Here is an 18,203-nt window from a genome sequence, read left to right on the forward strand (position 1 = left end):
GGCATTAGGAAAATCAAAATATATGTTTAAAGGAACCTTTGTTAGTGCTGGAACTCTTGAAGAAGAAAATGAAGACAAAGACATTCTTGGTTGGTTGTACAAGGATGAAGATAAAACTATAGCAACAGTAGCAAAAATCAATATTCCTATAAAACAATATGGCAAAGGATATGAAATCATGCAAAAGATGGGATATGAAGGAAAAGGACCAATTGGTAAGCAACATCAAGGTATTTTAGAACCCATTTGTCCACACTCACAATCCACAGAAGATAAATCCAGGCTAGGATATCTGAAGTCTAATCAAAAGCAACATAATCATCAACAACAAAAATGGAGAAAGAAATCAGTTTCTAAAGAAGAAAATTGGCAAGAAAAATTGCATCAAGTGGCCGAAATGGTAACCAATAATAAAAAGAAGCAAGAAGAACATGAAAAGAAAGAAGAAGAGACTACCATCAAAGGTGAAGAAAAATCTTGTCAACAAGTTTTGGAAATACAAACAAAGGCAAAATCCAAACAAGATATTCCAGGAGCAGTAAAAATAGAGATGGCAGAAATCAATGAACTTTTTGCACCACATGACATTCCAGTATGGTATAGTGGAGTAATCTTAGATCGTGATTCAGAGATAGATTCCAATGAATATGAATGGAGTCTAGATACCTTATCCACTACATCAAGTAAGGAACACAATGAAGATCAAGTAGCTATCACGAAAGAAGACTTGTCTATTGCAGAACAAAAGATGAAGTTAGAAAGAAGACATGAGAAACTCAGAATTCAGAGAAAAGATGCGTATGCAAAAAGAAAAGGAAATGACAAAGATAGAGAAGCAATGCCATAGGAAGCACAAAAATTGATCATATATGGAAGAACCATGGAAGAACTAAGAGATAGTCAAGTTGGACTAACTATTAGTCCAGAAGAAGTTGAGTTTGAAAGGAGACAAAATCTATTAAGAGAATCTACTTCATCATGTGCATAAATATGTCAACTTCTAAATGCAAATAAGGTTAACCAAGAAGGAATTTGCAGCATCAAAGATGTGTGTGTGGATATAATCCATTCATTTAAGGGATAAACATCAGTTGAAGAACCACTTGAGTGTGAACTATAAAATGCTAATATAAATTCTATTAAGACTAATTCAGAAATGCTTGAGAAAGACAATTCTCACAAACATTTAATCTATGACAATATTTATTCTACGCCAAGCTATGATCATTATGTCATGAAAATTGAAACACCTAATGATGATAGTGATTATGATTTACCCCTTCTACATCCTGAACTAATTGATTGGGATAATTTAGACAACCTCGAACTGAATGTCTTTTCCAATGATCATGACTTAGCTGCATATCTTAACATTGTTGAACCCATCCATCCTAAGATATCTTCCATTGCAGAATCAAGTGATGTTTCATGTAATCAAGAGAATGCCAAACTTTCCAATCGTAAAAATGAAATAAAACAAGGAAAGAGACCTATTGTTCAAAACCATTTCATGGCAACATTAGATCAATTAAAAGAGAAAACAAAGGGCGTATCTGATGGTGAAAACCTCCTTGAGGTGCTAGAAGATGAAAAGTTTGACATTTTTCCTACATATTTTCAAGAGAGATCTGCTATCCTAATAGAACCAACAGAAGCAGTAAACATTGATACATCAAAAGATCCTAAAATACTTCATTTTGCTATCTCATTATCAGAAAGAGAGAGAAGAGTACATGGAATTCTTTAAGCAAAGAAAAATAAATTTTGCTTGGTCTTATGCAGATATGCCAGGACTTAACCTATATCTTATCATGCATCATCTTAATATGGATTTAAAAGAAAAACCTGTTAAGCAGAAGCTAAGAAAGATGCATCCGCATATTGCTCTCCTTGTTAAAACCAAGCTCAAGAAACTATTAGAAGTGGGTTTCATAAGACCAGTTGCTTATCCAGAATGGGTCTCAAGTATTGTATCAATATCAAAACCAAATAAGAGCATAAGAGTCTACACAAATTTCAGAGATCTGAATAAAGCATGTCCAAAAGATGATTTCCCGCTACCAAACATTGATATCATAGTGGACTTATCAACAGGCCATGAGATGTTTTCATTAATGGATGGCTTCTCAGGATATAATCAAATAAGAATCACACCTAAAGATCAAGAGAAGACAGTTTTCACCTATGCATGGGGAACATACTACTGGAATGTTATGCCATTTGGGCTTAAGAATGCAGGAGCAACTTATCAAAGGGCTATGACAACAATTTTCCATGATACGATGCATACATTCATGGAAGACTATGTCGATGACATACTTGCAAAATCTCACACAAGAAAAGAACATTTGAACATTTGAACATTTTAAGCAAGTTTTTTGACAGGCTGGAAAGATATCAATTGAGATTAAATCCTAAGAAATGTGCATTTGGAGTAACCTCTAGAAAGCTCCTTGGGTACATTATATCAGCTTGTGGCATTGAAGTAGATTCTGGAAAAGTTAAAGCTATCATGGAGATGGAGTCACCTAAGAACATAAGTCAATTGCGATCTTTACAAGGAAGGTTGCAATCAATAAGGAGATTTGTTTCTCAATTGGCCGATAGATGTCTTCCATTTACCCATCTTTTACATAAAAATGTTCCATTTAAATGGGATACAAAATGTGAAGAAGCTTTCTTGCAAATAAAAGAATATCTTATGAGTCCTCTAGTACTGATATCACCAACCAAGGGGAAACCATTGTTACTCTATGTCTCAGCAACAAGTGTATCATTAGGCACTCTCCTAGCTCAACATGATGATGAAGGAAAAGAAAGAGAAGTTTATTATATCAGTAGAATGCTTGTTGGCTATGAGTTAAATTATTCCTCAATTGAAAAGATATGTCTAGCAGTTGTATTTGCAACCCAGAAGATGGGACATTATATGTTGATTCATTATGTAAAACTAATAGTAAAGATAGATCCTCTCAAATATCTATTGAGCAAGTCAACATTGACAGGGAGACTAGCCAAATGGGTTATGATACTAAGTGAATTTGACATAGAATATGTTGACCGGAAAGCTATCAAGGGACAAGTTATCGTTGATCAATTAGCTGATGTACCTTTACAAAATAACATGCCTTTGCACATTGAATTTCCTGATGCAGATATCTTGACAGTAAGGACAAACTTTTGGGAATTGTACTTCGATGGTTCTTATACTAAGTGGATTGAAGAAGTGCCTTTAACAACAGTGATAGGAAAACAAATATCATCATTCATCTTGAATTATATAATATGTCGCTATGGCGTTCCTATGACCATTATCACTAATAATGGAAGACCATTCAAAAATCAAGATGTGAAAGAACTATGTGAAAAGTTTCATATCCAACATAGGTTCTCTAGTCCATATTATCCACAAGGAAATGGTCAAGCTGAGGTATCAAACAAAACTATCTTGAAAATCTTGAAGAAAATAGTAAGTGAAGCTGGAAAAGACTAGCACATTCAACTAAATCCTGCTCTTTGGGCATACCGAACTAGTGTCCCCACTCCAACAGGGGAAACTCCATATTGTTTGGTCTATGGATTAGAAGCTATATTACCTATAGAAGTAGAGATACCTTCTCTACGTGTATCCTTGCATGGTCTTATACCAGAAGAAGAACAACGAGTCTCTCGACTCCAAGAACTAGAATTGATTTAGGAACATCGCCACAATGTAATAGAACATTTGAAAGTATACCAACAAAGAATGGCAAGAAGCTATAACCATAGAGTCAAGCCATGAATTTTCCAGATTGGAGATATAGTTCTAAGGGAGAATCCGAGAAATCAACAAGACCGAGAAAAGAAGGGAAAATTTGAACCAAATTGGCTAGACTTTTGTCATAGTAGCAACATATGGATCAATAGCATACAGGTTATCTACCCTTGAAGGTGATTGGTTTGATGAACCTATCAATTCTATCCATCTCAAGAAATTCTATGCTTGAGATATAAAGTCCTAAAAAAATGAATAAAAAGCATATAAAATCCAAAAAACTGCAATAAATTTAGATGGTGAAAACCTAGTAAACAGGCGCTATCTAAAACGTGAGTTCCTCCATCTATGAGATTTCTCCTATCCACTCCATCCTATCGCTTCTATCATTTCTATCTATCGCTAGCTTATCCATTCCATCTTTCACATCCATTGCTCTGAACCATTTAGCAAGAAATATGTAGCTTACCAACAGTTAACCAATCTTTGACATACTTGTTGTAGTCACTATCTTAGATTTTATCAACATTGATCAATCTGCATTTGTATCTCGCCATGGTTTGGATCTTGATCAATTCATACATCCATAATAAATTTTTGTTTCCACTGGGGGCAAAATCCTAATTCCTTTTGCTAAGGTGATCTTTTTGAAGCTTTACAATCCAAAAACATTAGAAAAACTTAGAAAATCCAAAAACACCTAGGATTTTGAAACAGATAACGAGCAACAAAGCAATGAAAATCAAGGCATTTCATAACAACTGAATCATCAAACTTAGAAAATGAAGAATCAACCAGCAAGCTATAAAGGGTTATCAAAGATCATTCATTAAGATGATTATATCAGTTAATGACCATTAGAACATGTGAATGACATACAAGATTTGATGTTTATATCTTGATTTATTGCTAATCATGTACTCTATGCGACTCAAGGATGTCCATGACTAGAGAAGCTATGATGGGGCATGATTATTTTCTTTAATTGTTGTCTGTGGTTTATCTCTTACTATGGTATGAACTTGTCTTAGGATATGATCAACAAAAGATCAAGGAGGATGTTCCAAGTCATGCATGAAAGGAGATAATCCTTGTCTGTTCTGCAAGCAATACTCAGGTCAACTTGATCCATTATATCACATTGTTTGTATTAACTTGCTATATCAAAATCCATGTAAGAAATACTCAGGTCATCTTGAATCATTATGTCAAGTTGCTTGTATTTTCTTACAACATTTTAAAGCTCAATGATGAAATCAAGCACTGTTACAAGATCGCATATGAAGAATGGCATACAATTTTTAGTTAGATCATTTCATTAGCTCATTATTCATCTGCATTATAAGCATTCATTGTTAGTTGCATTATAATCATATCATTTCATTAGCAGGTCAACGGTCATAAATAAAGATTGAGTATACTTGGACAAACAAAAACAATTTGCATTTAATCATTATATGTGTATTCATTTATTAGAATCATTTTAATCATTATTCATTTCATTTAGTTGCATTTTATCATTGCATTAATTTACATTCAAAATAAGTGCATTTCATTTATCATGTAGTATATCGTCATTATTATTTAATGATCATTTAGTTGCATCTTTGCACTTAGATTCATAATCATCAGAAACATTAAAAACTCAAAAACATTTCATATAGACTATTTAAATTTACATAATCATAAATAAAAAGAAAATCAATCATTCATGTGCGATTCCATATAGATCATTGCATTCATATCATTTAAGTTAAAAATCATTTCTATTTTGCATCCAAGATCATCGAAAATCAACCAAAGCATTTATCATTGCATCATCTTCAAATAGAGTAACATATAAGCATAATAATAAAGATCATCATCATATAGAGTCCATGTCTGCATATAGATCATCATAAAACAATAAAAGTCCAAGTATACAATGATATCAGATAAACAATACAAATGCCTCATCCAATGCAAATCAAGTCAAGGCTATCCTGTACCACTACCACCTGACTCTATCCATCTCTGTGGTTGTGGGTGAGAAGATCCTCCAGATGGCTGTCTCCCATGATCACCACTCCTCTGTGGAGGTCCCATGACCCCACCACTGCTAGTATCCATCAACATAGTGGTATGATAACTACCTGCTCTCTGGATCTCTACAACTACCTCCTCATATCATCATCGCTAGTGGGAAGTCTCCTTCCCAGCCCGAACTAATGCTCTAACAGTATCCACCGAGAGAGTACCTGACCCAACCTGCTGAATATGATCTAGAAGACCTTGAGTATCCTGTTGTCTCCTAACAGCTCTATCCTGCTCAGTCATAAGAGTCTGCACCTATGCTCAAAGCTGATCAATCTGTGCTCTCAGACTATCAATGGTATCATGCTCTGACACATATGCTCTGGTATAACCACATCCGACATATCGCAACCTACTCTGGTACATCCTATTGTGGTGCATAAACCCCAATCCCCTCACCACCAACCTATCCAACTGCTAGAATCTTGGTCCAAGTAACTCTCCGAACCTGTCATCTAATCAAGGGAACATGATCCTTAGGATCCTCATCATCTCCACCATGTGTTGCAATAACTCAAGGATCTAGCTGAATCTGTCGAAAATCAATGCCTCTCTCGCAACCCCCATCCAGTCCAGTCACCCTGCCTCCTGTCAATGGTAACCCTCTCGGTGATCTCATACCAACCCTGCCATGCTCTCTCCCAATCCATCCAACATCTCTCCCACCCATAGGATGTGGTCTCTCAATCCTTCCAGTTAGTCTAATGGTCCTCCATAGACTCTCAATCGACCTCCCCTACGTCCAGGTCTCCTACCATCACCACCTCCATCCCCACCATCATCTCCACCTCCCCCATCCTCATGAGAAGCTCTAAGCTCTCATCTCCATCTCCGTCTCCTAGAAACTAGATCATCTGAATCATCATCCTCATCTCCTGAGCTGAGAGGAGGATCTGCTGGATCAATAATGCGAGGAAAAAGATGCGCTAATATGTACTAAGCATAATCTGTAGTAACATCAGGATCAATAATATGTAATGTCATATCATACACCACTCTCAGAGTAGCAACAAACTCTGCACGAGCAATCTCAAATGACAATGACGGGTCCCCAATCTTGCCTATCTCTGTACTGTCGAGCATATATCATCACACTAGTAGACATAGGTTGGATGATACCAAACTATCTCAAAATCCGACCAATCAACTATCGCTCAATAATAAAAGGTGTCCTAAATAAGGCATGATAACATCCCATAATGATGGAGGGAACAATAGAGGGAACAACGTTTGCAGGGGGAAATTTGAATTCGAGAAATGGAGGGAACAACAATGCTGGGTCCTCTAGGTCTGAATCCACTGCAGCTCGAGGACAAATAGTTGATGATGAGGATGGAAGATAGGATGGGGATCCACGAACATGGGACCCTCCTCCCGATCCTGAAAAATAAAAAACATGCAAGATTATTGCCCCGAGGCAGTGCAGGTTGATTTTGGTACTACCAAGGAGGGGTGAATACCTAAACCATGGAATAGCCTCTTCGCAAGACATGCCTCTGGTAAACCGACTGGTAAATCTTCTCTCCCCTTTGTGAAGGATATATCAGATAATAGAATAGGTAAACTTGCGATTGAGGTTCCTGATTTGGTTATTGATCATAGCATTTCTTTAATGACTCTCTCTTTGGTGGGAAAATTTGTCGGACCCCGACCTAATATTGAGGATGTTAGATCCTTTGTTAAAAGAAAATGGAGAATGAAAGGACAGGCTGAAGTTTTTGCCCTACCACGAGGTTTTTTTGTGTTTTCTTTTTCATGCGGGGAAGATTTGGAAGCAGTTCTAAGTGGAGGCCCCTGGATGTTTGGTAAATCATCTCTTTCTATTAGAAAATGGACCCCTAACATGGAACTAAATGATTCCTTTTTTGAATCTGCCCCAGTGTGGGTTAGACTGCCTATACTACCATTGGAATACTGGGTGGAGGATGTTTTCTTAGGAATTTCTAACTCCTTTGGGGAGCTTATTGCGATAGACCTAATGACTGCAGCTTGCAAGAGGCTAGTGTATGCACGCATCTGCGTCAACATTTCACAGAATATAGATCTCCCAAGTACCATTGATATAAATTCCAAACTTGGGTTATGGGAACAAGCCATTGAATTTGAATCTCTCCCTTTTGTGTGCTTTTCTTGCAAAAAAGTAGGTCACTGGGCTAAGGCTTGTCCCAACAACCCTAAAAGACCTATGACTAAAGACAAAAATATTAATAAACCAGTATGGAAAGAAAAAAATAACAACAAAGTTTGCAATAAGACAGAAGAAAAAAGTGGAAATCTGATTTTAGTAAATTAGGAAAATGAATCCAATGACTTAACTAAAGACCCTACTATGAAGGGGAACAAGAAGAATGAAACTAAGGAGTTTGAGATCAAAATAGGTAATACCTTTGAAGCCCTTCAGTTGCAAGAAAAGGAGGATGAAATTAGTACAGAGACCCTTGAGGATGGTTAGATTGAGGATATCACTGACTCTCATCATGAGGAACGATATGAACCCATGTCAGAGAAAGAAGAAACCTATTTAGGGTAAGAACTTCAGGAATAGGAAATAGAAATGAGAAGTAGCAACAAGTTTGGATCGCCACAAGCAAACTTAAATGCCTTATTCTAGAATATAGAAGTAAATATGACCACTTCACCCCAAAAAAGAGAAAAGCTTTGGAGTAACATACAAGATGAATCCAGGGCAAATGATGAATCTAGGGCAGAACAACAAGAAGAAAACACGATAGAAAATGAAAAGAAAATTAAGACCAAGAAGATAGGAGGTCCTAATGGAGTAAAAACCAAAACCAGGTCTAAGGAAGATTTTGGGGCATCAAGATCCCCACCAGGACGCAAAACCATGAAATGGCATAGGGACCAGGAGAGTAAACAAAACATAGCTGATGGAAGGCAGAGAACTATCAAGGAGTCCTGCCCCCAAGTCTCAAAATGAAGGTAATATCATGGAATATCAGAGGCCTAAACGGTCTCAATAAATAGGATATATTAAGGAATCTTATTCAAGATCAAAATCTGGATATTATCCTGATTCAGGAAACTAAAATGAGCAAAGAAAAATTGGAGAAACTTAAGTTCTTTAAAAATGGGGGAGTCTGTGGTAGTAGCTCAAATGGTGCCTCTGGAGGAGTTGCTATATTCTAGAATAAAAGCACAACTTCTGGAGATATGATAGATGAGGATGGCAATATTCTATCCTTAAAAGCTAGAAATATTTTTGATGAGAAGGAATTTGTTATAACTAATATCTATGCCCCTAATTCCAAACATGCTAGAAGTAAATTTTGGGAAAAAGTTCACCAAAAAAGGAAAAAGTTCCCTATGAACAGTTGGATTGTAATGGGATATTTCAATACTCCTCTGCAAGATAGAGAAAAATTTGGAGGTAGTCAAGCTCAACCTGATGGACTTTATCAATGACATTGCTCTCATTGACTTGGATCTCAGTGGAGCCTCCTACACTTGGTCAAACAGAAGAGATGGTGAAGATCTTATCTAGGTAAGACTTGATAGAGCTCTTCTCTCTAGTGATTGGATTCTTTCTCATAGTTGTTACCTTTCTGTTATTAATAGAATTGGATCAGATCATTATCCCATTTCCTTTGTTGTTGAGTACTCTAAGCAAAATCAAAGATTCCCTTTTCGATTCGAAAAGATGTGGATATCCCACCCCAATCTTGAAAAGTCCATTGCTGAATGGTGGAATCTTGATATTAATGGAATAGTCATGTATAAAGTTGCCAAAAAACTTAAAAATGTCAAAATCAACATTAAGAATTGGAACAAAAAGGTCTTTGGTGATATTTTTGATTCAAAGAAAAAACTAAAGGAGGAACTAGACCAGATTCAAATCTCCATCTAGAAAGAGGGCTACAAAAAGTATTCCAAAGCCATGGAAGATAAGGTCCTTGACAACATTCATACCATAATTTTAAGGGAAGAAATATATTGGAGATAGAGATTGAGGGCTATATGGCTGAAGGCAGGGGATAGAAACACTAAGTTTTTCCATATGACTTCCCTAAAACATAAGGCAGCAAATAGAATCACCAAGTTAACTTTTGAGAACAACACTCTGATAAATAATGATGAAATCAGGAATGAAGCTGTTAGATTCTTCAAGCAGCTTTTATCTAGTAATGAGGATCTTGATCAGATCCATCAACTCAATCTGGTTAACAATATTCCTAATATTATAAACTCTTTTCAGAATAAGACCCTTGCTGCTATTCTGTCTGCTGAAGAAATCAAAAAAGTTGTCTTCTCCTTTCAAGGGGATAAAGCTCCGGGCCTGATTGGATTCCTTATGTTTTTCTTTCAAGAATTTTGGAATATTGTGGGGAAGGATACGGTTAATGTGGTAAAAGAATTCTTTGGATCCAGAAGAATCCTTAAGGAGTTGAACTCCACTTTTATTGCCTTAATCCCCAAAGTTGTTGGGGCAGATTCTATGGGAAAATTTAGGCCTATTGGTCTATGCAACTCTTTCTATAAAATAATATCCAAAGTGATGACAACTAGAATGTTGGTGATTCTTCCCTTCATCATATCTAAAGAGCAAAAAGGATTTGTTCCTGGTAGACAGATTCTTGATTCAATCATTCTTGTTCATGAGAACATACACTATCTCAGCGTTGCAAAGAAAGAAGATTTTTTGGTAAAGTTGGATTTGGCAAAGGCTTATGATAGAGTTGAATGGGATGTTCTATTTAAAATCATGGGGGCTTTTGGTTTTGAAGGTAAGGTTATCAAAATAATCAGAGAACTAATCACTACTCCTATGTTCTCTATTTTGGTTAATGGATCTCCTACAAAATTTTTTAAAAATTCTAGAGGGCTAAGACAAGGAGACCCCATATCTCCTATCCTTTTTTACCATTTTGGCTGAAAGTATGAGTAGAATGATTCATAAATTGAAACAAAGAAAAAATATCAAAGGTCTTCAACCTTCTTCTGCCAATGTGTTTTGCACTCATCAATAGTTTGTTGATGATACTATCATCATGGGATATTCTTCAGTCAAAGAGGCTGAAGCCTTCAAAACTGCTCTCAACTCCTATTCTTTGGCAACTAGTCAACTAGTTAACTGGGACAAATCCACTATGTACTTTCTCAATACTCCAGTCATAAGACAACAAAGAATAGCCAATATAATTGGTTGTAAAGTGGAATTTCTGCCTTCTACCTACTTGGGTCTTCCCTTAGGGATGGCTCCCCCAAACTCTTCCTGGAATATGATCATTGATAAAATTAATAAGAGACTTGCAGGATGGAAAGGTTCAATGTTATCTCAAGCTAGGAAAATGCACTCCAAGCTACTCTTCAAAATCTCCCTGTTTATGCCCTTAGTCTATTTGGTATTCTGGCTAAAATTGCTGAAACTATGGAAAAAATTCAGAAGAGGTTCTTATGGTCAGGAGTTGAAGAAAAGAAGAGAATACATTTGATTGCATGGGACAAGGTGTGTAGAGCAAAGAACAAAGGAGGGTTGGGGATTAAAATTATTAAAATTTTTAACAAAGCTCTTCTTGCCAAGCAATTATGGAGAGCTTTTGACTTTAAGAAAGACTGGAGTCAAATTTGGTTTGACAAATACATTAAGAATCAGACTATCCAAGGGATCCTCAATGATGAAGATATCCTGGCTGGATCTTTCATTTGGAATAGTGTAACCAAAGCCATAAAAGTTGTAAAAGCTGGAGCTGGATGGGTCCTGGGAAAAGGTGATAGAATAAGGTTTTGGGAAGACCCCTGGATGAAGAATGAAGCCCTATTTGATCAAAACAACAAGCAAGTTATTGAAGAATGTAAAAGGAGGTTTGGGCTGATGGTTTGTGACTATTGGAAATGGGCCAATCTTGAGGAAATCCATCCTGGTCTTTCCTCTATTCAGAAAGAGTTGTTGTTCTTTTCCCCTAACAACAACTATGATGATGTTTTCCTTTGGAAAAGTGACCCTAAAGGTGAATTCATAGTTTCTTCTGCCAATAAAAACACTTTTTTCTCAAATCTGCAATCCCTTTTGGAGTAAAGTATGGAACAACATCTTGATCCCTAAAGTCAACATGTTCTTTTGGCTTGCTTCTCATAATAGTATCCTTACTATTGATAATTTAATTCGAAGGGGCTTCAAATTCCCTAACAGATGTGAGCTCTGTCAGAAGGAGGGGGAATCAGTTGATCACCTATTTTTTCATTGCTCTTTCACTAGGGAAATCTGGTGTAAAATGTTGGAAAAATGGAAAATTAATTGGGTCATGAACAAAAGAATTAAGGATATAATATGGTAATCGAATTATCCTATGAAATGTCAAATTATTAAAAAGCTATGGTCCCTGACCCTCCCCATGACATGCTGGGGCATTTGGAAAGAAAGGAATAACAGAATATTTAGGGAAGAAAAGTGTAATACTCAGGTTGTCTTTGAAAAAATATGCAGGGCTATAAAGGAGAACATCAACATCCCTCACAAGAACAATCAGCAATGGGCTATTATAAATATGAATGATATGGAAAAAGGCATTATTACTGAATGGAACTTGATTCATAAGGTCTACAGAGTGAATAACAAGAAGAAGAGAGAAAACATTGTTTGGAGGTTCCCTGATTATGACTGGATAAAGGTTAATTTTGATGGGGCCGCCAAAGGGAACCCTGGAAAGGCTGGTGGAGGTGGAGTTATAAAAAATGCTCAAGGAAGGTGTATTGCCACTTTTTCTTCCCCTTTTGGAATCCAAAACAACCATGTGGCTGAAGGTATGGCAATGCTTAAGAGCCTCCAGTTAGCCCAGGAATTCAAATTTAAAAAAAATTGGCTTGAAGGGGATTCCTTAAATATTATACAAGCCCTCAAAGGTATTAGTTCAGTCTCCTGGAATATTGCTAATATTATTAAAAATGCAAAGACTATCCTTAATAACTATGATAGCACTATTTTAACCCATACTTTTAGAGAGGGTAAAAAGGTAGTGGATATCCTTGCTAATGAAGGGGTTAATTTGGAAAAGGGGGTCAAATATATAGGGGAAGGTCACATTAAGTGGGAGATTAAGGAACAATTATATTTTGATCACCTTAATGGAGCAAGCAAATATTATGATTGAATTCTGGGGAATGAGTACCAATGAAAGAGTTTGGGGGCGGATGAACTGCCAGTCGATGAGTGCTTCTTGGCATCATAACCAAGAACACATGTGTGCGAGAGGTAATTGTAATAATAGCCAGGTTTGTATGAACATGAATGACAATCTCAAAATTGTGAAAGTCTCTCTTCAAGGAGAAACTAGAAACACAGAGTTTTATTTGCGGGCCGAGAATTGTAACAGAGGTGATTGTGACCTGGAAAGCAGAATGGGAGGCAGCCTTAACAGGAATGAACTGTCTGGTTGTGAGCACTGGAAGAGAAAAAGGAAGGTGTGGAGAAGGCTCCACCGACATGGGTTCACGGATTATATGGAGAAGCTCCATGGTAGTAGAAGCTTTGTCTCTCAGGGGTTCGCAAAAAGCTAGAGCAATAATAGGGCTACCCTGTTTGGGGAAATCTAGCACATCGATGAAAGTTTGATCTTGGAGGTAACGGGGCTCAAGATGGAGGGGACCAAATTCTATAGGGATAGAAAGTACACCACTGAGGCCTTCAAAAACTTCCCTAAGACGGAGGACGAGAAGAGCAACCTGGAGAAGAAGGATAATATATCTTACTTCACCCCCCAATAGGTAAAACCATTCTGGCAAAAAATTCTTAAGGCATTAATGGAATATTTAACTGTGGATGGTAGATTTATGAAAATTTACAATTATCACTTCACCATCCTGAACCACTTCCGCCATGGGGTGAAAATTTCTTTGCCCTTCTATCTTGCCTCTTCTCTTAACGAGAGCTTGACCGACCATATTAAAAAACCTAGTTCCTACCCTCTTGCGCACCAGGGTCTTATTCTACTGATTTATGAATATATGAAGTATAAGACTAGGGCTACAAAGGATGACCCTTTAATTCTTAATGCTCAGATTTCTGAGAAAAGCATAGACTCTTGTTCGATTGGGGAGACCAAAACCCCTACCCATAAAAAAAGGAAGATTAATATTGTGCAGGAAGAAAAGGATGTGCTTTGTGAGGAAGAAGAGGAAAAGAATAATGAAGAAGTTTCTGAAAAAGAGATCACTAAGGAGGAGAAGTACGAGGAAGGAGAGGAAGGGGGCAATTCTAATAATTGTCAACATTATATTGAAGGCTCAGAAACTGAGAAAGAGGCTCTGAAGCCCAAGGAAGGTGAAAACCCTAAGGCGGAGGACACGGAATAGAGCAAGGATTCTGCGGAAATCATCTGGATACCACCCACAATTCCACCCTTGAATTTTTCAATTTTCAGAAGTGGGTGGTGGAAAACATTACCAGCATGCAGGGTAAACAGAGGGAGTTAGAAGTTAAGATCAACAAGATGATCAACATGTCTGATTCTGGGAAGCAACACGAGGAGATGGAGAATAGTGAAGTGGAGGAAGAAATGGAAATGGAAGACTAGCTGGAGAAAGACTTGATTAAAGGTGACCTGAAACATCTGGAGGACGTCATCAAAATTCTGAAGGAATGGGTGGAGGAGGATAAGGACAATGTCAATGCCTGGATGGTTAGAAATGAGAAAGCCCTGAAAAGCCTTATGGATCATAGCCTCCAGGTTCTAAAAGTCTCCTCCCAGAACATGAACGCGCTAGTGAATCACCTAGAAAAGAAAACCTAGGAGAAGAACCTGGTGGTTATTGAAGATGCTCCTACCTCTAGCCTAAGCCACCAAACCTCTAGGCACAAAACTAGGCAGACTATGACGGAGAAGGAAATGAAGATGAAAGATAGCTAGACTACTCAGGAAAATACTGATTTGAGGGAAGCGGCAAAGGCAATTATGCTTTTGGTACAAGATGCAGAAGAAACCATGAAGAATTTCTAAATTTTGTTTTCTGCTGGGCTTAAGGCCAACTTCTTGCTGGCCTTTTGTTGTCTTTTCCTATGTTGCTGGTCTTTTTGCTAGTGTTTTGTTGCTGTTGTATTTTGTTGCTTTATTGTATATCTCTCTTATGTATCTGGGTTTTGGGTCCCTTAAAACCTATTTTTAATTAATCAAAAATAATAAAAGGTGTCCGCCCAATGAGATATCTACTCTGCATAATACATGGTAATGTTTGTGTGTCATCCATCCATGGCTCACAATCAAGATATGGTCTCCAAGTGATGCTATCCAATGAATCAAGCACCCAATGCCAATACTCCATCTTACCTAGCTTATGTTGAGTAAGGATACCTGCATAGAAATATACATATGGCTGCCTCTCTCCACGAACTCTGTGATGGACAGGCCAAGTAACAGCAATGTGCTCCCAGCACTAGATCTGCAATAAAGTGCATCCACTAGATAAACTCGCACTCTCATCATATAATACTTGATGAAGATATGATATAAATGTGCCAGCATGCAAACACCCCACACATATTGAATACAATGCTGAATCATACTAAGGATAATCTCACCCCATCCAACTGAAAAACCTCGTGATCTCTTATTAGGACATATAAATCCTCCAATCAAACTAGCAAGAATAACATGAAGAGGCTCATAATACATCACCATATCTAACCATCAGATCTCTTCTCTACCAATGCTCTCTGATGAGGAGGGATGATAGAAGGTTAGTCTTCTTTGAGATTGGTGGGCTTTTGTTCTCAATGTTCTTCCCTAATCAATCCCTAGGCACAAATGGGATTCTTCCAAACCTTTCTCCTATCTCCTCCTCTCTATTCAACACTGTTTGCACCCTATTGTATTGGACATCACTCCTCCTAACCTTCCATGCTAAGGCATTCAAGTCTGAAATGAGGTCCTCTTGTGTGTCACCAAAAATGAACAAGTTTGGTTGTCCAACTGGCTGAATCTCCTCTCTTCCAGGAATGGGCAACTGCTGGAGAACCATGGTTTACCTAACCTTGTTTACACCTTTAAGGATTTCAATCATATTAATGTGTTGATTGAGCATCTAAACAGGTCTGCAAAGTATGATGACTATCCTTTACCCTTCAATAGTGAAAATATCCAAATTGGATGCAAAGAACGTTGGTTTACTCAAGGCAACTTCTAGGTTCAAGTGGTCATTTTGGTCAAATGACTTAATGAAATGCTATGGAGCTTGTAGTAGGGTGTCTCACGTCTTAACTGATCAGTTTTGATGATTTGAAACAATCATTTACTTCTCCTTCCTTACTGATTTCATGAAACTGTCAAATTTGCTCCAAAAAGGCTACTAGAATTAGCCCTAGTTTTTAATGAAATTTGTTCACCTTGCTCAATCTATTAAACTTCATGACAAACCCTTGGAGATGTGGTCTATTGATGATGAAGAATCAAGGATTTTTGCTATGGCAAGTACTGTACGGACTGTTTGAGTGCTGTCCCACAAAATAGGCACTTTTCAAGGGTTTTTAATACTTTTGGTGACGGTTTGCAAATTAAAGGTTTCCTCCATGATGCTAGACCCAAGTTAAATGTTCACACCTTGCTTTAACATATGCCAAAAACTTACAAAGATTCAAAACTTATCTTAGACTATTGTCATTATATCAAACAAGTGTCATACTGCTGCCCTTACACAGAAATAACAATCTAGATGACTAGGACAGCAACGTTTTTAAGATTTTGCATACACTTTGATCATTGATAAACCAAATACAATGAAAGTATGTCAATTAGGGATGAAACAATGGTTTGAAATCAGTTGGAACACCATGCACAGCAAATAAGAAAGGATTTTATAACTGCTGTTCATACACAGTCAACAATGCATTTTTGACAGCAATAAGGTGCATTTTTTACAACAACTTCCTTTCTTTGTTTTGTTTGCTTCTTTACTCTATCCCTGGCCTGCAAAAGGTGTTAATGGCAACGCAAAAACAAATACATATAATCTCTTCAAAGATCTTTTAATTTGTACACTTGAAAGATGCCACAAGGCATGGTAGCATTATGAGACTATGACAAAAAATACACCTTTCTAGGATCCTTATTTAGGTCCTTGACAACCAAAGTGTGTATCTTGCCTTCTTAACATTGAAGACATTTACAAAAACATTCCATGATGCATAAAAACAAGAATCCTTCATTCCATACTGTCTTCTAGGAAGATTGGTAATGAGGTTTTAACAATGAAAACAGTGACTCACTGTTTTACAGTCTGATTACACTTTTGCTTCTTGCATCCAACCAAGTCATGAGAGAGAAAAGGATGGTAAAATACAATTAATACTCTTGCCAACTCAAGTCTTCTTCAACACATCAAAGTACAGTGCTATGAACAACAAAGTACCATTCAAACAAATTTGAGAATACCCAAGCCAAGTTGCTCACTCCACACACTTGCCATGGGCTTACAAACACTTGTGCATTGCTAGAAAAGAAAAATGGATGTATGGTACAGTATGTATAGATCAAATAAATTCCCTCAAAGCCATGGATGAAGAGACTTTGAAGAAATTAATTGGACCATGAATGATCTTCCATTGGAACCACAAAACAATGCCTTTCACAAGAGCACTCCAAACAAAACTTGTTCCAAACCCCAAGAAAAGATCAGAGATCACTACTCAAACATAAAGAGAGATAAAACCAATTAAAGACAAAATTAGTATGGACTCATGGAGCCATGGTACGGACTGTACTCTCAAAAGTGCAGAAAACTAGTTAAAAACTCACAAAAATGAGAGCAAAATAAGTATTTTTCTTAATTTTCCAAAATGAACAACCCATACAATGATTGGAACATGGTTTATATACATGTGACAACTTTTTGAAGCCCTTGTATGGATAGGTACAGGCTAGAACTAACCAAAACCACCAAAAACCACTTTTTTGACAACTTTTGACAACTTTTTGACAACTTTTGTTGCTCAAAAATTGCATTTTGACTTCCGTTCCGGTGACTTGGCACTCAAACCAATGAATCAAAATAATTTAGAAACACTAAATAAACATGCTCCAATTCCTTTCAAGGCTTTACAACATCAAAAAATTAAAAAATGCTCATTTGGACCCGAAATTGACAATTTTTGGCCCACTAAGCAAAAACCAAAAATCTTGGACACTCTTAAACAAAATGAGTTCCAAACCTCATTACACCACAAAAAAAACCTATTAAACCTACTAGAAGCATAAAATAAACACACATGCTTAATTTGCAACAAAATTCTATACTTGCTGTGATTTGAGCATTCAGGTGCTCAGGTGCTCCTGCACCATACTCCCCTAAGGACAAAGAAGTCATGTGACTCCTTTGAGTAGTAAAGAAAGAGGAATTTCAGCTTTGATAAAGTCCCTTTAAGGTATCCATG

The sequence above is a fragment of the Cryptomeria japonica genome, chromosome 5 (assembly GCF_030272615.1).
Source record: "Cryptomeria japonica chromosome 5, Sugi_1.0, whole genome shotgun sequence".
In the NCBI taxonomy this organism is placed as follows: Eukaryota; Viridiplantae; Streptophyta; class Pinopsida; order Cupressales; family Cupressaceae; genus Cryptomeria; species Cryptomeria japonica.